Source organism: Musca autumnalis, unplaced genomic scaffold, assembly GCF_047663935.1.
Source record: "Musca autumnalis isolate F117 unplaced genomic scaffold, ASM4766393v1 scaffold_92, whole genome shotgun sequence".
NCBI lineage: Eukaryota > Metazoa > Arthropoda > Insecta > Diptera > Muscidae > Musca > Musca autumnalis.
Window position 1 is genome coordinate 51,631 of NW_027412453.1, and position 23,632 is coordinate 75,262.

General features: G+C 35.2%; 3 non-coding genes across 3 annotated transcripts; all 3 read right to left on the minus strand.

Annotated features, from left to right (window-relative positions):
- Positions 1-2,679: 2,679 nt before the first annotated feature.
- Positions 2,680-2,798, minus strand: LOC141388341 (5S ribosomal RNA). The gene has a single exon (XR_012408843.1). It is a non-coding gene; the product is annotated as a 5S ribosomal RNA (ribosomal RNA).
- Positions 2,799-7,554: 4,756 nt separating this feature from the next.
- Positions 7,555-7,673, minus strand: LOC141388336 (5S ribosomal RNA). The gene has a single exon (XR_012408838.1). It is a non-coding gene; the product is annotated as a 5S ribosomal RNA (ribosomal RNA).
- A 2,967-nt stretch (positions 7,674-10,640) lies between these two features.
- On the minus strand, positions 10,641-10,759 carry LOC141388333 (5S ribosomal RNA). The gene has a single exon (XR_012408835.1). It is a non-coding gene; the product is annotated as a 5S ribosomal RNA (ribosomal RNA).
- Positions 10,760-23,632: the final 12,873 nt, after the last annotated feature.

Genomic DNA, 23,632 nt, shown 5'->3' on the forward strand with positions numbered 1-23,632 from the left:
AGAAAAAAGCCAGAATATTTTGAAAAGAGAAAGAAATAAAAAATTGTATAGGTTTTCAACAATTTTTTATTTAAATTCTATTCTAAGTAATGACATAAAAGTGTAACTCGCTGCATATTTTGCTTCCTTGAACTTAAACATTTTATAATTTTTGGGCATCAATTAAAAAAATAATGCTCAAGGCAGAATTAAGGGTTAAAGAATTGCTAATAATAACAGGGGCTAATTGTATTACCTAATGAAGTGGTTGACGATTTGCTGCTTGTGGAATTTTCAATGGACATACTCATTTATTGAGCTGTTGGTTACTATGCTCAATCACGTCAACGATATTGCGATCTATTGTGTGATCGCGTAGTACCACTTTGGTACACAATTCTATTTTTGAAAATACCTTTACTATTGTGTTCAACATTTCTGAATATGGCATTCAAAATTTCAAAATACACCGGCTTAATTCTATCATTATGTGTATTCGTTTACTTATTAAGTTTTTGCATAAAAATTATCCTAAAAAACTTTCAAAAATAAAATTGTGTGTCAAAGTGGTGCTGCGCGATCGGACAATAGATCGTAATACCGTTGACGTGATTGAGCATCGTATCGAACAGCTCAATAAACAGGACTGCTCCAGTTTTGTAAGGACCATGTCCATTGAGAATTCCCCAAGCAGCAAATCGTGAACCACTTCATTAGGTACTACAATTAGCCCCTGTTATTACACTGTGAACCGAAATTTTGGGGCAGAGATAATTCCTTTTTGGGGATGAAAGCCCTTGGTGAGTATATTAAGAATCCCGAAGGACAGATACGCCGTGAGTCAAACTTCCGAGTTATGGTGAAGACGCGACAGAATCTATTAGTTGTCAATGAGGGTCGTACCTAAAATTTTCTGAGCGACATTTTTAAAGAACTTTTCGAAGCTGAAAATCGTCATCATGTGGTAATTTTATAGCGGTTCTTAAAATAAGGGACGAAGAGGACATTGTAGGAAGCAAACGAAAATAATCCTCATTCGATTTGAGTGAAGACAAGTAATCTCATAAATAAGCTAAAACAACAGTTAACAAAGATAAACGTTAATTTCAGATGCCTTACACGGTGTTCCGCAGAAATTTAATCAGGCTATAACTCGGAACTTCGACTCACGGCGGATCTGTCCTTCGGGATTCTTAATATACTCACCAAGGGCTTTCATCCCTAAAAGGAATTATCTCTGCCCCAGATTTTCACCTCCATTTTGTATCACAGTGTTATTAGGAATTTTATAAGCCTAAATTCTCTTTTTAGTATTATTTCGCTATAACCTTAATTGATTCCCAAAAATGATGAAATGTTTAAGTTCAAGGAAGCAAAACATGCAGGGAGTTACACCTTAATGTTATTACTTAAGATTAGAATTTAAGTAAAAAATCGTTAAAACCCCATATAATTTTTTATTTCTTTCTCTTTTCAAAATATTGTGACTTTTTTCTTTCAATAAAAATAAAGGTTTCATTCAATTTGGAAAAGGTTTCATTTGATTTGGAAAAGGTTTCATTTAATTTGGAAAAGGTTTCATTTTATTTGGAAAAGGTTTCATTTGAGTTGGAAAAGGTTTCATTTAATTTGGAAAAGGTTTCATTTAATTTGGAAAAGGTTTCATTCAATTTGGAAAAGGTTTCATTCAATTTGGAAAAGGTTTCATTTAATTTGGAAATGCTATACTACAGATCATTGAACCCTTCCTTTGTATATATTGTATATATTTATTATTAATTTTAGCACGTAAGTTTATCATAATTAGTATGTAAGTTTATTTTATCCTTTTAGTATATAAGATTTATTTTACATTTAAAAACTTGTAACATGGCCAGTTTTTGTAATTTTCCTGGCAACAAATTAAACAGAAAATTTTGAAAAAAAAAAAAATAATAATAATAATAACAAATATAACCCGAAATATTGCTAAAAAGATAGCACAAAAAAAAACAACAAAATTCAAAAAATTATGGGAATATTTATTTAGTATTTTATGATATACTTTTAGCTATTAAGTATCTTTGTAAAAAGAATATTGAATTAAATAAAATAGCTGCGTTTAAAATGAAAATGATTGCTTGTGTGTTTAAGACAATTTCGTTTGCTTATTGCACACAAACGAACAAGAAGTTTTATTTTCGTTTTATAAAGGAAAATGTTGACTGTTTCCTTTTGTTATTAATGAACATAACCAGTATTAATTTGGCATCAAACAATCTAACAAAAATTGTAGTTTTCTTAATAAATGTTAAAATTTATTAAATATAGCTAAAAATTAATGTATTTTGGGAAAATTTGGCTCCTTAAATTAAATTTTTTTGGAAATTAAGACAAATTTTTTAAAATTTTTTAAATATTAATAAGTATAAATGCATTTTGGGAAAATTTGCCTCCTTAAATTACCCTTTTTTGAGAAACGAAACAAATTTATAAAAAATTTTACTTTTTTTACAAAGGAAATCATAGACTATTGTATCTAGCTACATATAACTGAGTATAATCAATAGCGAATGTTTTACATTTACCTTAAAATAATAATCAGTTGAGTTTTTTTTTTGGCTCTATTTCGGTTAAAAATGAAGATATCGACTTCATTCTTTTTTTATTTAATAGAAAAATAAAAAAGAAAATAAAATGAAATAAAAAAAATTTGGACAATGCCAACAACACGCGGTGTTCCCAAGCGGTCCCCCATCTAAGTACTAACCGCGCCTGACGCTGCTTAATTTCGGTGATCGGACGAGAACCGATGTACTCAGCGTGGTATGGTCGTTGGCAAAGAAAAATAGTTTATTATGCTTCATATGGCCATTGATTTCATTGCTTGTGTGTTGATCATCCTTTGTGAACAGTGTTAAAAGTGTTTGTGTGATTCAAAAAACTAAAAGTGAAAAGCTAATAGTGAAACCCACAATAAGCAAAAGAGATAAACTAATTTTGTTTCAATTGTGAGAAATATTTTGTGGTGTAAAAAGTAAAAGACATTGACGGCGTTCATGTAAGTGTCGGCGGCTCTGAACTTTGCCGTCGACATGTCAGCAGCCGAGATGGAAGAAATTGTAGACATAATGTCCGATACTTCTGCAGACATTGCTGCCGAAGCCAGAAAGGGTGAGGATTTGAACGTCCCCACTAATGAAAATATGAATGAAACTTCTCTCAAAACCAAAAAGAGAAGCAAGAACAAAAGAAAACATAAATCTGATGATGACGACACTATATACGAAAATATAAGGATGGAAGCAACAATTTCAACGCTTCAAAATTCCCTTAAAAATATGGAAGAGACTAACAAATCTCTTCTGGAAGAACTGTCGGCGTTGCGGAAACTGCAGGAACAGACGGCTAAACAATTGTCTGATTTCTACAGCAAAGAATTCAGTTATAAAAGAGTTATTGCCAACCTGGAAAATCAGTTAGCTGCATACAATAACAATTTTGCAAAGCCTATTAAACCTTTGCTACCTACAACCAATAATATGCTACAACAAGCACCAAATAAAGATGAGTCGGTCGGGGTAGCCGAAAACCCCGGCACAGCGATGGTTGAAGATACAGTACAAGAGAATACTATAACTGAGACATGGGCAGAACAACCTATACTCAAGGCAACCAAAAAACTCAAATCTAGGGTAAAATCAATAACGGTCTCAACATCAGCCACAACATCGGCGGGAGAACCAATTTCAGCGGCGGCTACAACGACAGCAACAGCACCAGTAGCAGTCACACAGCCAGCAGCAAGCAGTCAACAGAAACCTCAATCTGATGCCAGAAATAAAGGTAAAAACTTACCATCTATAACTATTTATGACACTTCTCTTAAAGAAATTGCAACCATTTTAGATGCAAATATTGGTAGAGACAATTTTTCTGTATATTTAGCTAAGAAAAATTTCATGTCACTTAAAGTAGTAGGCTTAAATAATTTTCAAACTGTAACTAAAATTTTAAAAGAGAGAAATTATAAACTCCACACACATACACCTAAACCTCTGGTGCCTTTCTCTGTGGTGGTTAGTAGTTTGTCACACTTATATACCAAAGACATGATTGAGGAATTTTTGAAAGCTCAAGGCTTCCACATTGAAATTATTGACTTAATAAACATAGCGGAAGATAAATGGCTACTTAAGGTGGGTAGATCAACACATATGCGAAAATTATATAAAGTAAAGAAAATAATACATTGTGACGTCACCTATGAAAAATATAGGGGACGAGAACTTGTTTAATGTAGGAGATGCCAAAGGTATGGACATGTCTCGCGCGAAGGATCATGGTCCAGGCAACTGTACCATTCCTTCCAACATTGTGGCTGAAAATTTACCAGCTAATGCACCAAAAATCACATTAAAGTGACGACAGGGTAAATATTGGAAGATTTAAAAGGAAAATAGAAGAAGGTATTAGTAGCCACTTCTTGCCTACAAACAGAAATGCCAGTATAGCGGAGATTGACTCGTGCATTGAGGGGCTCAGTTCCACCTTTCAAAATGCCATAGAGTCCATAGTTCCTAAGGTGAAATATAGAAGCCCTATGTTAGTAAAATTACCCCCAAGAATTGTGCGTCTAATGAAAGAACACAAAAGACTAAGACAAACATTAAGGAGAACACCAGATCCAGGCAGATATGCTGAATTAAATGCAGATATAAGGAATATTAGTAATATAATAACACAATTAGTGTCTAATTTTGAAAAGGACAGATACAGAGAATATCTTCAAAACATTGACGTAGGACCTAAGACTTACGGTAGGGTTAAGCGAGCAGCTGGATTGTCATTTAGGAATCCAATAAACAAAATTATAGATGATAGCGGGTCACTCATTGCGGACGACCTAGAGAAGGCTGAGCTTTTTGCCGATCACATGAGGAGCTCACATCATATAGAGGAAAATCCTGAGGACGGCTCCTTCTATAGTCTTGTGAACGAGACTGTAGGAGGAGCGGTAGCTCGGGAACCTCTGGTGGAGTTCGGCGGTGATTTAATAACGAGACAAGATGGATTGAAAACGGGTTCGTCGACAGCGAGATGGTTGCCTCTGCTATCGCTGCTAGACCCCCCCGTAAGTCCACTGGAATAGACAAGGTTCCGGATGTGGCTGTGAAAAAGGTTGGAGACTCCATTTCTCAATTTTTAGCAATATTATATAACCATTGCCTAAATTTAGGCTACTTTCCATCAAAATGGAAGGAAGCTCTGGTTATACCTATACCCAAACCACACTCTAACACAAAAATGTGTTCTAATTATAGACCTATTTCATTACTTTCTCCATTTGGAAAAATATTAGAAAGTATAATTTATAAACGACTCAAAAAATTTATAGAAGACAAAAGAATAATCAAAGATTGTCAGTTTGGTTACAAACCCCACCACTCCACTACACATGCCTTGGCCACATTTTCTAATTATGTGGCCAATGGCTTTAAGCGATACCAAGGTACCATAGCGGTCAGCCTTGACTTTTCTAAAGCCTTTGACGCCGTTTGGCACAAAGGTCTTTTATATAAGATCCAATCATTTGGACTGGATATTCAAACCTATAGAATGGTAGCAAGTTTCCTGGATGGTCGGGTATTCAGGGTGAAAGTGGGTGATAAGGAATCTGGACAACGACAGGTCATAGCAGGGGTACCGCAAGGTTCCCTTCTAGGGCCTGTGTTGTTCAACCTTTTCATCAGCGATATCCCTGATCCACCTGAAGGGAGCTTGCTACTATTATATGCGGATGATATTTTGTTAGCCTTGAGAGGGAGATATGCTAACACAGTCGAAAGACGAATTAACGTTTATATGAACATACTATGTGATTATTTTGACAAATGGGGTTTCAAACGGAATACTGACAAATGTGTCTCAGTAGTTTTTAAAGGAAAACCCAGAGCTGCATGTCCAAACATGAGACGGTTTGTACCTGCTATTAAATCAAGAGAGGGTATGATTGTTGCCTCGGACAGGATGAAGTACCTTGGCATCATGTTCGATAACAAATTTCAATTTTGTCGTAATGTGGACTTCATCCTGTCCAAGGCAAAAAAAGTATATTATGCATATATGAGGATATTCGCCATGAGGGATGCTCTCTCAAGTGAAGTAAAACTTTTAATCTACAGACAAATAATTAGACCTATTATTACGTATTCATTTGCTGCATGGGCTGATATATCCTCATCGCAAATGGAAAGATTACGAAAATTCGAGAGATCTATTCTTACATCAGCTTTAGGATTTAGGCGAAATGCAGGTACTGATAACATCCCTAGAAGGATTTCTAACAGAAGGCTATATGCCTCTGTAAATTTTAACAGAATAGATAAGTTTATGGTGAACGGGGCATTGAAGTTCCTCGAAACCTCCGAAAACTTGGATAATAGTTTAGTAGCCGAAATCTTATCAACAGAACCTGACATTTCAGTCCTCCTCTCTAGGAGGCATCTAACCCCTTCAGCTTTATTAAAGTTAAGAGATGAGGGACTTTTATTTGAGGATGACCGACTGATGTACTATCATAGAAGGTACCAGAGGTATGACTGGGACACTGATCCTGTATATACTACAGATCATTGAACCCTTCCTTTGTATATATTGTATATATTTATTATTAATTTTAGCACGTAAGTTTATCATAATTAGTATGTAAGTTTATTTTATCCTTTTAGTATATAAGATTTATTTTACATTTAAAAACTTGTAACTTGTAATTTTCCTGGCAACAAATTAAATAGAAAATTTTGAAAAAAAAAAAATAATAATAATAATAACAAATATAACCCGAAATATTGCTAAAAAGATAGCACAAAAAAAACACAAATTGTCGTAGTCCCAACAAAATTCAAAAAATTATGGGAATATTTATTTAGTATTTTATGATATACTTTTAGCTATTAAGTATCTTTGTAAAAAAGAATATTGAATTAAATAAAATAGCTGCGTTTAAAATGAAAATGATTGCTTGTGTGTTTAAGACAATTTCGTTTGCTTATTGCACACAAACGAACAAGAAGTTTTATTTTCGTTTTATAAAGGAAAATGCTGACTGTTTCCTTTTGTTATTAATGAACATAACCAGTATTAATTTGGCATCAAACAATCTAACAAAAATTGTAGTTTTCTTAATAAATGTTAAAATTTATTAAATATTGCTAAAAATAAATGTATTTTGGGAAAATTTGGCTCCTTAAATTACATTTTTTTGGAAATTAAGACAAATTTTTTAAATATTGATAAGTATAAATGCATTTTGGGAAAATTTGCCTCCTTAAATTACCCTTTTTTAAGAAACGAAACAAATTTATAAAAAATTTTACTTTTTTTACAAAGGAAATCATAGACTATTGTATCTAGCTACATATAACTGAGTATAATCAATAGCGAATGTTTTACATTTACCTTAAAATAATAAGCAGTTAAGTTTTTTATTTTGGCTCTATTTCGGTTAAAAATGAAGATATCGACTTCATTCTTTTTTTATTTAATAGAGAAAAATAACAAAGAAAATAAAATGAAATAAAAAAATTTGGACAATGCCAACAACACGCGGTGTTCCCAAGCGGTCCCCCATCTAAGTATTAACCGCGCCCGACGCTGCTTAATTTCGGTGATCGGACGAGAACCGATGTACTCAGCGTGGTATGGTCGTTGGCGAAGAAACATAGTTTATTTTGCTTAATATGACCATTGATTTCATTGCTTGTGTGTTTAAGACAATTTCGTTTGCTTATTGCACACAAACACACAAACGAACAAGAAGTTTTATTTTCGTTTTATAAAGGAAAATGTTGACTGTTTCCTTTAGTTATTAATGAACATAACCAGTATTAATTTGGCATCAAACAATCTAACAAAAATTGTAGTTTTTTTAATAAATGTTAAAATTTATTAAATATTGCTAAAAATAAATGTATTTTGGGAAAATTTGGCTCCTTAAATTACATTTTTTGGAAATTAAGACAAATTTTTTAAAGAGTTTTACAATAAATTTTCTTGTTTTTTTAATAAATGTTAAAGTTTTCTAAATATTGATAAATATAAATGCATTTTGGGAAAATTTGCCTCCTTAAATTACCCTTTTTTGAGAAACGAAACAAATTTATAAAAAATTGTATCTAGGTACATACAACTGAGCATAATCAATAGCGAATGTTTTACATTTACCTTAAAATAATAAGCAGTTGAAACAGTTCTACCTCTCAACTGGTACATTAAACGAAAACACCGAAGAGTTAAATTTCAAATGAACACCTTTATTATTACTCTGAGCAAACTTATCTGATAGTTACTATGTAACGCGTTAGAATGGAGTTTGCTGAATGAGCGAATTCTTTAAATTTTCTTCCACTTAGCTGCTCGGTATGAGAAGCGCGAAAGTCGTCTAGACAAAGTTGTATTCTATCAATTAACTTGAAATTCAATTCAGGGTTGCATTTTCTTAAACTAGGTTTACATTAATGTTTAAATTACTATATACGTTTACACATTAGTTCAGGAGTTTTAGCTTTACATACTAAATAAAATATTTACAAAATATACACAGTGGACCGTTTCAGTCTCCCCCTCGGATGCTGAAGACGTCCCGACGAAGCATCCGTAATAAACTGGACTATCTGTTAGGAGGGAACGGCTGCTTCGGTTGGATCTCCCCCTGGAGTAAAGGTGGATACTGTAATACTATCTGCTTATGTTGGTTCTCCCCCTGAAGTGAAGGTAGATAACTAACAGCAGTGTCATCTTTATGGGTAACTCCAATGATGTGCGGCGGCACCGACGTATTCTTACGTGCCTCCCCCTGGAGTAAAGTTACCTTCGTTGCATGAGGAATAGTTTTGATGGGTACTTCTGCTCTGACCATCTTTTTCCAATTACCAGATCGGTATGGAGTGATTGTGTGGATACCAGAAACTTCTATTGCGTGTTGTTCATTGGTTAAGGTTTCCTCCTTAACACTTAGCAATTGTAGAGTGTACAGTGGTATCGAAGTAATATCGTGAAGAGATTTGGTAGCTGATGCTGGATGCGGAATATATTCGATATCCTCCACGACCTTAACAAACTTCGATACATATTCAGTTTTTGTTGGCTCTTCCTGGATACGGTCATCAACAGAAAGGATGGGATTGGTGAATGGATACATGACGCTGTGGTCTTCTTTAAATGCCATAGCAATGGTGTTGAAAGAAAGCGATTGGGGACTATTTTTATTACTCTTGCTGCATGTTGTGCAATTTGCTCTAAAAACCCCTGGCGCTCCACAACCATAGCAAGCAATAATGGGCTTTCTCTGTTGCTGCGTATTGCGCTCATTTTGCGTTTGCTCTTGCTTCAGTGGAGTCTTCACATGTTCGTCTTTCTGCTGTTGTTGTACCCCTCGCTTTTCCAGCTTCTTGCACAAATCTTCGCTGTGATTGCTTTCGAGGCAGAAGCGACAGCGCACAAACTCTGTCGCACACTTTGGTTTTCCCTTGCTGTGTGTTTCGAGCAGCGTCAACTCAGCTTCTCTGCAGGTAGACAACAGATCCTCGAACGTTTTCAAACTTTCTCTTCGCACACGCTCTCTGATGTTTGTATTGAGCAATCCAAAAACAATGTTGATTTGAACCTCTTCAGACACAGGAACGGCCAGCTGTGCAAACAACAACCGTTGCTTACACACAAAAGAGTCTGTGGGTTCGTTTTGTTGTTGCTTCGTCTCAACAATGCTTGCGAAAATGCGCCAATCAGGTAGCGGTGGTGCAAACGTTTTTTTGATTAGTTGTATTGCTGCATCAAATGTGGTGATTGTGTGTTTCACACCAATCCACCAGTTGGCAGCATAACCCTCAAATAAAAGTTGTAGCCCTTTGACAGCATCTGCATCTGTAATCGACTCAATTTCCTTGTACACACTTATCGCTGTCACAAATTCTTCAACAACGGCGGCGTCTCGCTCTCCCTTGAAGCGAGCAGTGCAATGCGCAAATGACCCAGCACGGCCAATTCTACGCCTGGATAAGTTGTTGGAATTGTGCATCGGTAAACTGCGCCATAATTTCGTCTCCAGACAGGTACTCGTCACTATCGGCTTTTTGTTCTTTCTCGGCTTTAATGTCGTTGTCCGTGGCCACTGCGTTGGGCGTCTATGAAACAGTTCTACCTCTCAACTGGAACATTAAACGAAAACACCGAAGAGTTAAATTTCAAATGAACACCTTTATTATTACTCTGAGCAAACTTATCTGATAGTTACTATGTAACGCGTTAGAATGGAGTTTGCTGAATGAGCGAATTCTTTAAATTTTCTTCCACTTAGCTGCTCGGTATGAGAAGCGCGAAAGTCGTCTAGACATAGTTGTATTCTATCAATTAACTTGAAATTCAATTCAGGGTTGCATTTTCTTAAACTAGGTTTACATTAATGTTTAAATTACTATATACGTTTACACATTAATTAAGGAGTTTTAGCTTTATATACTAAATAAAATATTTACAAAATATACACAGTGGACCGTTTCACAGTTGAGTTTTTTATTTTGGCTCTATTTCGGTTAAAAATGAAGATATCGACTTCATTCTTTTTTTATTTAATAGAGAAATATAAAAAAGAAAATAAAATGAAATAAAAAATTTTTGGACAATGCCAACAACACGCGGTGTTCCCAAGCGGTCCCCCATCTAAGTACTAACCGCGCCCGACGCTGCTTAATTTCGGTGATCGGACGAGAACCGATGTACTCAGCGTGGTATGGTCGATGGCGAAGAAACATAGTTTATTTTACTTCATATGGCCATTGATTTCATTGCTTGTGTGTTTAAGACAATTTCGTTTGCTTATTGACGCAAACACACAAACGAACAAGAAGTATTTTTGCATTTTCAAATTGCCATTATTTCATTTCATTTCAAAATTGCCTTTTATTTTTCCATTCGTTTTGTTTACAATGTTTTACTTAAAGGCTAAAGTATTATTGATATCTATAAATAAACATTCACTAGGTATTCCAGATATATATAAAAGTGATTACAATGTTTTTTGTTTTGTATTGCACTACTGTGCTAACAATCACTTGGTTATGTTTGTTTTGATAAAAATTCATGTTTTTGAAATGGCCCAAAAAATTTAAAAAAGGGCTAATATTTTAAAAGAAGTTAAAAATTATTAAACTAAAATAATAAATAAATTAAAAATAACTTAAATTCTAAAATCTAATGATACTTAAAACTATATTTACAATATATACATATGCAAATCCTACTGCTCAGTATTATATACTGGGTCAGTGGCTGCGTCATATCTACCGTATCTGCGGTGATAATAAATCAAGGAATCTCCTTGGTAAAGAAGGCCTTCTTCATTTAGTTTGACAAGGGCTATTGGCGGAAGGTGTTTTTTAGTGAGAATTCTCATATCTGTGTTTGTTTGGAGGAAATCCTCCACGATGCTATTGTCTATATCTAGACATCTCTCAAAGAATTTTATTGCATCATTCATCATTGATGCATCTATTCTACTCAACTTTGTTGAGCTATAGATGCTTTTATTGGAGGGTCTTCTAATTTTACCATCATTATTTATAGATAGTCTTAGACCTAATGCCGGGGCTAATATACGCCTTTCAAATACTCTTATCCTTTCCATCTGGGCCGACGATATGTCAGCCCAAGCCGGAAAGGAGTAAGATATGACAGGACGTATGATTTGTTGGTATATTAACTGTTTAATATGTGACGAAAGGCCCCCCTCATCACAAAAAGTTTTTGATATGTGCCATATAGGCGTTTGGCTTTGTTTAGCACAAAGTCTACATGTTTAATGAAGTCAAAGTTTTTGCTAAAGATAATACCTAGATATTTCATCTCATCTGAAGTTCTAATAGTTTCATTTCTGATTTTAATTTGTGGAGCATATCTTCTCAAAGTTGGATAAGTTGCTCTGGGCTTACCACTTAACACGATGGAAACACACTTGTTTACATTTAAGTTAAGCTGCCACATATCGAAATAGTCGCAGAGCTTTTCCATGTATGTATTTAACCTCCTCTCAAGGGTGTGGCCGAATCTTCCACGTAAGGCTATCAAAATATCATCTGCATATGTCAACAGCAGGCCCCCGTCAGGCGGACTAGGGATGTCGCTTATGAATATGTTGTACAAAACCGGTCCAAGGAGTGAACCTTGTGGCACACCCGCCTGGACCAGGCGTTGCACAGACATATCCTCGCCGACTTTTACCCTAAAATGTCTGTCATTCAGGAAGCTCGCTATCAACCTGCAGATATTATTATCAAACCCATAAGATTGGAGTTTGTAAATTATACCGTTTTGCCAAACAGTGTCAAATGCCTTTGCGAAGTCAAGGCTGATGGCCATTGTGCCCATCTGCCTCTCATACCCATTGGCGACGTAATTGGAAAATGCCACTAGGGCATGTGTTGTGGAGTGTTTTGGTCTAAAACCAAATTGACAGTCTCTTAATATTTTACGTTCTTCTAATAATATTTTTATTCTCTCTAGAATAATATATTCAAACAATTTTCCGAATGGGGACAAAAGGGAGATGGGCCTATAACTTCCACACTGTTTGGCATCGGAATTCGGTTTTTTGATTGGTATAATAAGGGCTTGTTTCCATACTAATGGAAAATACCCTATATTTATACATTGATTGAAGAGGATTGTTAAAAATGTTAAAATAACATTTCCTAATTTTTTAATGGCGATGTCGGGGATACCCTTAATATCGCAAGACTTTTTAGGTGGTCTACTTTTGATTGATGCTGCAACCCTTGGTGGATTAACAAATCCTCCCACTTGCCAGAGGGATTCATTATTAATCACAGCACCATCGGCTGTGAAATCACCGCAGAAACTTACCAGGGGTTCTCGAGTCTCAATTCCCACCACAGCCTCGTTGACAAGATTGTGGATGGAACTGACCCCCGAAATGTCCCTGGAATTGTGGTTATGCTGCAGATGATCCGCCAGCAGTTCGGCTTTACTGTCATTTTGTGTGATATTAACTCCATTAGGATCAATTAATGTCCCAATGGGTTCTTTATAGGAGAGACCAGCAGCTCTCTTAACCTTACTGTAGGTTTGTGGGTTCACCCTAATATTTTGTAAAAAGTTTTTATACCTATCCTGCTCAAAGTTGGCCACTTGTTGCCTGATAATAATGCCTAGGTTATTAATATCAGCCCTTATAACATTGTGTCTTTCTGGATCGCCTGATCTTCGCAATATTTGACGAAGTCTTTTTCGTTCTTTTATGAACCTCACTATGTGGGCAGGCAACTCACCCAATAAATGGTTTTTATACCTTTGTTTTGGTACCGAATTTTCTAGTGCATCTCTCACTACATTATTTAAATGTTGCGCACAATGATCAATTTCATTGGCAGAGACATTTCTGTCTGTTGGAAGAGAATGATCCGCTAGCCCACCCTCCACTAGTCTGTTCAATTTTCTGATGTTCATTTTTTTAAAATTATAGAATGTTTTTAAATGTTCGGTTTGAATATTTGTGGTACAAATATTAATTTCCACTGCTCTGTGGTCAGACTCGTAGTCGCGTGTTGCCAGCAGACCATGGTCTTCCAAAATTACTCGAGATGATATCAGGAAGTAATCTATATAGGAGTCGTCTCCAATATTGGGTCTTGTGGTATTAGCTGTCGGGCATAATGCTAAATTAGGACAATCTAATAGATATGTATAGAGGCCTCGACCTCTCCTATTGTAAACATTCCCACCCCAATCTCTATGCTTCGCATTAAGGTCGCAACCAATGATAACTTCATTGGTTGCTCCCAGGTCTGCAACAGCATCAAGATCGGAGGGGTTAAATTCCACTGAAGGGGGGAGATACATCGAAATTATCACTATGTGTGTCCCATCTGCTTTATAGAGCTTTATGCCACAAGACTCAATGTTGCCTGCGTCAACTAAAAACTCTCGGCTTTGAAGTCCTCTTTAACGAGAATTGCCGTGCCCCCACCTGATCTACCTATTCTACATTGTTTGAATAGTGCATATCCCTCAACGTCAAATCTGTGCCTGTCTGACAGTTTATGTTCAGCCAAGAGCAGAACATCAGGCTTGTGTCTTTGAAGGAATATTTTAATGTAGTGCCTTTTAACTAAAGACACTAAAGAGTTGACGTTGAGGAATATGCACCTCAACATTTGTACCCCTGTAGATGCATCAGGAGTTTCAGGAAAGCAGTGTTATCGCCTTCTGCCTCCTGTATTTCCTAATAGCGATGTTTGAATTGTTCTAAGTCATTCATAAGATCACGAAGACTTTTTCCAAATGTGGATCCACACTCATTAACCACTTTCGTGGCTATTGCATCAGGATCCCCATTTGTACTTCTACGGTTTGTGGGAATGTTTGCACTAATTGCAGGAATATTTTTTAGCCCAACATTGCTTAAATTTCTTGGGATATTTGCACTATGTGCAGAATTGTTTGCTGGTACTTTTGCACCAATATTTGTATTATTTCTAGTGTTTGTTGGTATTAATGTACCAATATTTGCACTATGTGCAGCATTTGAATAAGACAAATCCTTCCTTATTGCCGAGAACCGTTCAGAATTGGCTAAGTTAGCGGCTTGTCGTTCTTCTTTTCGCTCATTCTTTTTGAGAAGAATGGCGTTTCTGATTGGGCATTCACGAGAGTTAGCACCGTGGCCTATTTCATTGCAATTGATGCATTTCTTTGGTGGCTTTGGTATGTCACTATCAGAAGTAGCCGTATTGGGGTCTATCCTACGAGGACAATTACCACGTTCGTGGCCTTCCCCACAGCTAGGACAACGGTATGGCATGCCACAATTGCTTTTGACATGGCCAAACCGCTGGCAATTGAAGCATTGTACAACTTCCCTACCAATAGCCCTGCTATAGGTTACATTGCACCTTAATATTTTTTTTAGTTTTGTATAATTTTTGGATATCTGTGGACCTATCTATTTTGAGAAGCCATTTCATATCACTTATGATTATTAAATCTACTACTTTAACATGGAAATTTAAATTTTCTAGAAAGTTAATTATATTTTCCTTTGGGACATCTTTTGGGAGACGACCAATTATTACGGAAAATGGTAATAGTTGTTTGGGAGTGTGAGTGTGATATTTGTATTTTCTCTCTTTTAACACAAGAATTACTTTTTCATAGTTATCAAAACCGTCTATTCTGACTGACATTATATTATTTCTAACTGCCTTAATCGAATAGTTTTCTTTTCCTATTTTTTGGTCTAAAATACCTGTCACCTCGTTGTAGCTGACTTCGTAGATGGTGATAGCTGGTAGGTTCTTACCCTTTCCTTATCTGGTTGGCTGCAATGTTGATGTTACCTTTGATGCTGCAGTTGCTGTTGATGTACTTGTTTTGTTCGGCGTTGTTACACAATGGGTTGACGTTGCTGTTGTTATTCCAGCTGATTTTTGGTTCGAGACCTCTGTCCTAGGCAGCTTTGGCTTCTTGCCTGCCTTTGCTAGCACCCGGCTTGTGTCTAGCTTATTTTCTTGTGACGGCGTTGTATCCACAGTTTGACTTTGTGGTGTTGTATCCAACGTATCCATCTCATTTTCACCTTCTTCAAAAGTGAATGTAGGTTGTTCAATACCTTGTGCAGCTAATTGCTTCTGCATATTTAAAATAGTTCTCTTATAACTATTTTCTTTTTTTGTCGCGTAAGCAAGTTGACGGGCAGATTCGTCTTGCATGGCTTTAAGACGTTTAACTTCCTCCAAGAGGAAGAATAAATTTTGTTCAGAATCTTCAAGTTTTTTCTGAATATTGAAGAATGCTTCTTCTAGATTAATGGGTTCACTATTTTCCTCATCATCAGTTTTTTCTTCACTTTTTGCCTTCCTTTTCTTGGCTTCTTTTGGTTTCTTGGCCGCCGACTGCTTCTTCTTCTTGACGGCGGTAAAATCAGGTTCATTGTTATGTGTTCTTCTTCTTCCATGATGATATGCCGACGGCAATTAACTTTGCCGCCGACACACAATAGTTTTTAGGCTACACCACTAATAGCAATTATTTTATCTCTTAAAAGAAAAAGTTTGATTTTATCTCAGGGCTATTTGTGGTATTTTTATTAAGAGTCACTTTTCACTTAATATTTTTTTGAACACTTCACTTAGCACTGAAAAAAACACAGAATGATTATTTCATTTCAATTCAATACAATTCAAATACTTAATGGCTAAGTATACATTCATTAGTAAAAACTTATTCTAGGTACTCTGTGGTACATGAATATACTGACATAGTTTATTTTTTGTGTTGCACACATGTGCTAACATACATTCTTTTGAGTTTAATTTTTAACATTTAATTTTTTCTTGCCCAAAAAGTTTAAAAAAAGTCCATTTTCATATTTTTATTTATAAGGACTAATCTTATTATATAAAAGAGCTTAGTGATAAGTGAGTGAGTGACAGATCATCGCCCAGACGAAACGGCTGAAGCTAGAAGCTTGAAATTTTGAGTGTGGGTTGCTGTTGGTGTGTAGGGGTAAGATAAGGCTGGGTTTTTGGAAATTCGAACTGGAAGGGTACGAAAAGTACTAAAAGGTACTAAATATGGTACCCTTTGTATTAGGCAAACGGGAAGAGCTAGAATTCTGAAATTTGGAATGAGGGTCACTGATGGAGATTTAGAAAGATGTACCAAAGGGTTTTTGGAATTTCGACCTATAAGTGTACAAAAAGTACTAAAAGTTATAAAATTTAGTACCATTTGTATATTTTAAACGGCTTTAGCTAGAATCTTGAAATTTGGTATGGAAATCAAGGTTGGTAAGCCGTTTTTATGAAAAGTAATGGTTTTAGAAATTGTTAAATGATCCACTCCTAAGATCCTTGTATCTATTCCACGCAGTAAGAATTACCGTGAGTCCGCAAGTTCCCAAATTAAAAATTCCGTGGTGTACAAAACAAATACAAAAACGTTTATTGTAAATTAAAAACAACAATACTCGAAGGCTTTTCAAACAAGAATAACAAGAATAATTTTTCAAAGAGTTTAAAAACGACAAAGAGCAATAAAATATTTTTCATTGATTGCTATGACTTGAAACAAAAAGTTTTAACAAAGTATTTGAATTGAAAAGTATAAATACTACAACAGAAATTCGTACTCATGTTACTAAAGTACTAAATTTGGTACAATTTCGATTTGGGTGAACGGATAGAGCTGAAAACCTGACATTTGGAATTTAGATTGCCGTCAAAGTGTAAGATTGAGATTTGTGGGTAGTTTTGGAAATTCATACTTATGTGTACGAAAAGTACTAAATGGTACTAAATTTGGTACAATTTGGATTTTGATAGCCCTGGAAACCAAAAATTTGGAATTAAGGTTACTGATGGAGTGACGGATTGAGGTAGTTTTGGAAATTCGTACTTATGGGTACGAAAAGTACTAAACGGTACTAAATTTGGTACAATTTGGATTTGGGTGAACGGATAGACCTGGCAAACTGAAATTTGGAATTAAGATTACTTATGGAGTGTAGGATTTAGGTAGTTTTGGAAATTCGTACTTATGGGTACGGAAAGTACCAAATGGTACTAAATTCGGTACAATTTATATTTGGGTGAACGGATAGAGCTGGAATCCTGAAATTTCAAGTAAAGGTTATTACTGGAGTGTAGGATTGAGGAAGTTTTGAAAATTCGTACTTATGGGTACGAAAAGTACTAAATTTGGTACAATGTGGACTTTGTACGAAAATTACTAAGTGGCACAGGATTTATTTCAAATTGCTACAGGGGTAAAGCTGTAATTGTGATTTTCAGTATTAGTATAGCAGTTGATGTTTAGAGTGGAGATAGACAGCAAGTTTTGGAAATTCGTACTTATGTATACAAAAAATGCGATTTAGTATTTGGTTGGGATATAGTTTTGGATAAAAGGAATTAATTTTTGAAACTTATACATGTTATGAGTACTAAATTTGGTACCAGTTTAGTGTTGCATGAAGGGATATGTTGTATGAGTTGTTGTTGTATGAGGTATTATGTTGGTGTTTAGATAAGGATTTTTTGAATACATACAAATTTCTGAAATTTGGTTGAGGGCGGGCTGATTTATTGAAAAATACGAAATTTACTTTTTGTCAGGTTCATTGTTAGAGGTGGTCTTACAATAAGTGTACTAGAAGTATTAAATAATACTAAACATTGAAGCACTGGTATTGAGTGAATCGATAAATGAAATTTGTTATGAGGATCACTGTTGAGATTGGATCAGAATGTTTATTAAAATCCGCCTTTAAATGTATGAAAGGTTTCTAGATGTAATACCATTGGCATTGGGTGAACAAGTAGAGCTAAAAATGTAACATTTGAGCTAAGGTCCTGGATTTTAAAAATTGTACTGAATAATGTACTATTGTTTCTATGTTAACACTAATTCGGTTTCTTAATAATGTTCTGATATCAAAAAGTCAAACTTACCTTTTCAACAAAATTGTTTTTATTTTTGATGTCTATTCTGAACGTTATAGTTAGTTCATTTGAAAAGGTAGATATATGCGGCTAATGTTTTACAAGAGGGTTTTTACACCCTGAGAATAAAAAGGCATAAAATAATATGTCTCAAAAATTAACTGTTATATAGGGCAACATATTTTGAATAAAGGTTTTCTACATTTTGATATCACAAAGTCCAAAATTCGGTTGGAAATGTGGATCAAATGTTCAAAATACCCATACCGTTCTAATAAAACACGGATTGGAATTGTAAATGTAGGCCGCAGTTGAAGTGTAGAGGTCTTTTTTTGAAACTCGAACAAAACGTGTACGAACAGTACTTGAATGAAATTAAATATCAATTCAAATAGGTATTAGTTCATAAAAATTTTCAGTGTTAACCAAATTAAATATTGTTTATTTGTATATTATTCCTTTTTCGCATACGAGGTAGCGGGCATTTTGTTAGTAACTAAATATAATAAAAAACTTAAACTAACTATATACATTATATACATACATTTTTTACTGGTCTGTATTATATACAGGATGAGTAATAGCATTAAATCTATTATACATTCTATGGTAATACATTAATTTGTCTCTCTGATAGAGTATACCTTCCTCATTCATCAAAGATATTGGCGGGAGATGTTTCCTTCTGCTAAGTACATTGAACTCTTCCTCATTATTCAAAAAATCTTGTATAATGCCATTTTCATTACTTTGGCATTTTTCAAAAAATGTAATGGCCCCATTGACCATAAATGCGTCTATTCTCTTAAAATTTATAGATTCGTAAATACTTTTGTTTGATGGCTTCCTAAATTCGCCTTCACTATTAACAGTAACCCTCATACCAAGAGCTGCCGATAAAATCTTCCTTTCAAATACGCGAATTCTTTCCATCTGAGCTGATGAGAGATCAGCCCAGGCTGGAAAAGCGTATGCTATTGTAGGCGTAATTATTTGCCTATATATTAGTAATTTTATTTGAGGTGTAAGACCTCCTCTCATTTTAAATAATCGCTGGTACGCATAGTACATTATTTTTGCCTTACTTAATACATGATCAACATGTCTAAAAAAATCTAATTTTTTGTTAAATACAACACCTAAGTATTTTATTCTATCTGAATGTCTGATAACTTGGTTATCAGCTTTTACCACGGGTACATGTTTTCTAAAATTAGGAAAAGATGCCCTTGGTTTGCCGTTTAATGCTATAGCAACACATTTTGGTACATTTAATTTTAATTTCCATTTTTTAAAATATGTACAAAATTCTTCCATATATTCGTTGATTCTTCTCTCAACTGTATTTGCATATCGACCACTAAGGGCTATTATGACATCATCGGCGTAGTTTAGCAACAGACCTCCTTCAGGTGGATCAGGGATATCACTAATGAAAATGTTGTACAGCACCGGTCCCAGAAGTGACCCTTGTGGGACACCTGCTGTTACCGGATGCTGTCCAGATACACTTTCATTAACTTTAACCCTAAATTGTCTATCCTTTAGGAAGCCTGCTACCATCCTACACGTCTGATCGTCAAAGCCAAATACTTTTAGTTTGTACAATATGCCCTCTTGCCATGCTCTATCAAAAGCTTTAGTGAAATCTAGTCCCACTGCCACAGTACCCATTGCTCTCTTGTACCCATTTGTCACATATGTTGTAAATGCCACTAGGGCATGCGAAGTAGAATGTAGTGGCCTAAAGCCAAATTGGCAATCTTTTAGTATATTGCGATCATCAATTGTTTTTTTTTGATTTTTTCTAATAAGAAATATTCAAATAATTTGTTAAATGGGGACAAGAGAGAAATGGGTCTATAATCCCCACAATTCGTGCCATTAGTTTTTTAATTGGTTTTTTAATTTGGTTTTTTAATTGGTATTACCAACGCCTTTTTCCATTTCCTTGGAAAGTATCCAATATTTAGGGCATGATTAAATAAAATTGTTAGAAATGTGCAAATCACATTTCCCGCTTTCTTTAAAGCCACATCCGGAATACCATCTATTCCACAAGATTTCTTAGAAGATCTTCTTTTAATGGCATCCATAATTTTTTCACGTGTAACAAAACCGCCTTCATTCCAAACGGTCCTATCTTCTATCACTGATCCATGTGCTGCATAGCCTTGTGGTGTTCGACTTTCAACTCCCTCCACAGTCTCTTTTACAAGATTGTGGAAAGAGCTGTCAGTCGAATCATCATCAATCTGATGTATATTTTGCAGATGACCAGCTATGAGCTCAGCTTTTTCCTCATTATTCGATATATGAGTACCTCTATCATTGATAAGCGTTTTAATTGGCTCTCTAATAGCCAATCCTGCCGCAGCCTTTACTTTGAAGTATGTAGATGAGTTTACTCTAGTTCCTTCCAAGTGAGTTTTGTATCGGTCCCTTTCAAAGGTGACAATTAATTCCTTTATAATAATACCAAGATTCCTAATATCAACCCTAATTATTTGATACCTTTCCGGATCTGCGGTTCTACGCAAAATGTGCTTTAGTCTTTTCCTTTCTTTTATTAAATTTGTAATATTTGCTGGCAATTCTCCTAGAATTTTATTTCTATTATCTCTTTTTGGAACACATTGTTCAATTGCATCTTTAAAAACTCTATTTAAGTTTTGTATACAATTGTCAATTTCATCATTCGTGACGTTTCTATCAATTTTATATCTATTTATGTTAATTTTATCATAATTATAAAAAGTTTTCCTTTCATCTATAAATACATTATCAATGTCAAGCATGATTTCTACAGCATTATGATCAGATTCGAAATCATATGTCCTAAGTAATCCATAATCTGTTCTAATGATTCCAGGAGAAATCATGAAAAAATCTATATATGAGTCTTCAACTCTATTGGGTCTTGTGGGACCAGCTGTTGGACATATGTCCAAGTTTGGACAGCTAAGGAGGTATTCTCTAAGCTGAGTACCTCTTAGATTGTTAATGTTTCCTCCCCAGTCCATATGTTTTGCATTTAGGTCGCAACCAATGATAATTTCATTGGTTGCGACCAAATTAGCGACCTCATCAAGACTAGAAGGTCGAAAAACAACATTTGGACTGAGGTACATTGATATTATTATTATAAATGTTCCATCTCTTCTAAAAAGCTTGATCCCACAAGACTCTATTTCTCCTGTATCGATCAGAATTTCTTCATATTTAAAATTATTCTTAATAAGTATGGCAGTACCTCCCCCTAACCTGCCAATTCTGCACTGCTTATGAAGTGAATATCTATCAATTTGTAATTTGTGTCTCTGAGACATTTTATGTTCTGCTAATAGCAGAATGTCTGGCTTATGCCTATTAATAAATATATTTAAATAGTGTCTCCTTTCTATAGAGACAACAGAATTAGCGTTGAGGAATATGCACTTCAACATTAATACCTCTGAATATACATAAGAAGGCCTAACAGCGCCTCTGCGCCTCCCTCTTTCTCCTTTTTTTCTTTATATTGTTGTTGATAATTTACCAAATCCTTCATGAGTTCGGATAGGCTTTTACCGAATGTGTCTCTACATTCACTAGCAATTGACGTTATCAATGCTTCAGGCCCTTCAGTCGCTCCTATATTAGGTATCGGCTTACTATTTTGGCTACTTTGCTGTGATCTTTCTTTAGTAGTATTTGAAGAAGATGATATGTGGCTTCCCTTTCTTCTTTTTTCTCTTGCTTTTTCTGCAAGATGGCTACTCTTATGGGGCACTCAGGTGCACTTGCAACATGTCCCTCAACCTTGCAGTTTACACATTTTATGGGAGGTCTATGTGCAACAATTTCCGTTGCAATATTTTCATTTTCAATGTTTTCCTTATTTAGGGCAACACAATTTTTTGGGCCATGATCTCCTCCGCATTTAACGCAGCGGTATGGCATGCCGCAATTGCGCGAAACATGTCCATACCGCTGACATTTAAAGCATTGTACCACCTCACGACCTAACACTTTCTTGAAATCTACATTACATTCTATAATATCCTTCAATTTATATAAATTGTACATATCTGTACATCTATTAAATTTAATAATCCACTTATCCCCTTTGATATTAGTGGCCTTTTCTACTACAACTTTAAAATCTAAGTTGTGTAAATATTCTTTAATATCCTCTTCAGTATACGTATCAGAGAGACGCTCTACTAATACTGTGTACGGAACTAATTGTTTAGGTGTATGTGTATGTGTCTTTAAATAGCAATCTCATTGTTTCAAAATTATCTACTCCTGATATTCTAACTGAGTGTATTTTGTTATTTCTAATAATTTTTATCTTATAATTTGGTCTTCCAATATGCAAATTAAGAATATCCACAAGCTCTTTAAACTGGCAGTCATAGACTGTTATGGATGGCACATGCTTACCCTGTCCTTGGTTGGTTGTATTGGCAGCTTTGGTTGTAGTTGCTGATGTCTTCTTCTTACTTGTTGTTTTTGATGTTGCTGCAATAGCTGCATTCACTTCCCCTGTTGTTGATGTTTTGCTCTGAGTTTTCGGTGTTGTCCCAGGCAGTTGTGGCGTCTTGCCTGCCTTTGCTGGTGCTTGGCTTGCTACCAGATTATTTCCTTGTGTCGGCGGTACGACTGCTGGTTGTTGGCTTTGTTGTCTGTTAACGATTTCAACTTCCATATTATTTTCGGTGTTATCTGCTACAGCCTTGTTGTTGTTGGCTGTAGAAAACTGTTTCTCCATGTTTGCAATAGTTCTTTTGTAACTATTCTCCTTTCTATAAAAATCATTTAATTGTCGCGCTGCTTCTTCTTGCAGTTTGCAAATTCTGTTCAGCTCTTCCTTAAGTGATAAATTCAACTTCTCGGAATCTTCCAATTTTTTCTTGATTTCTCTTAATTGGGCTTCTAGTTTTAAGTTTTCGTAGGCTGAATCATCATCAGCTCTCCCTTTTCCTTTACTCTTCTTCCTCTTAACCTGCTTAAAATCTTCGGCGGTTTGACATTCTTCTTCTCGATTCGTCAAGATTACACTATCGACAAATAATCTTCCTTCTTCCTCGTCTACCACAGACAATTTATCGTTATCCATAGTTGACATGCCGACGGCAAATAACTTAGCCGCCGACACAAGCACTTATATTTTT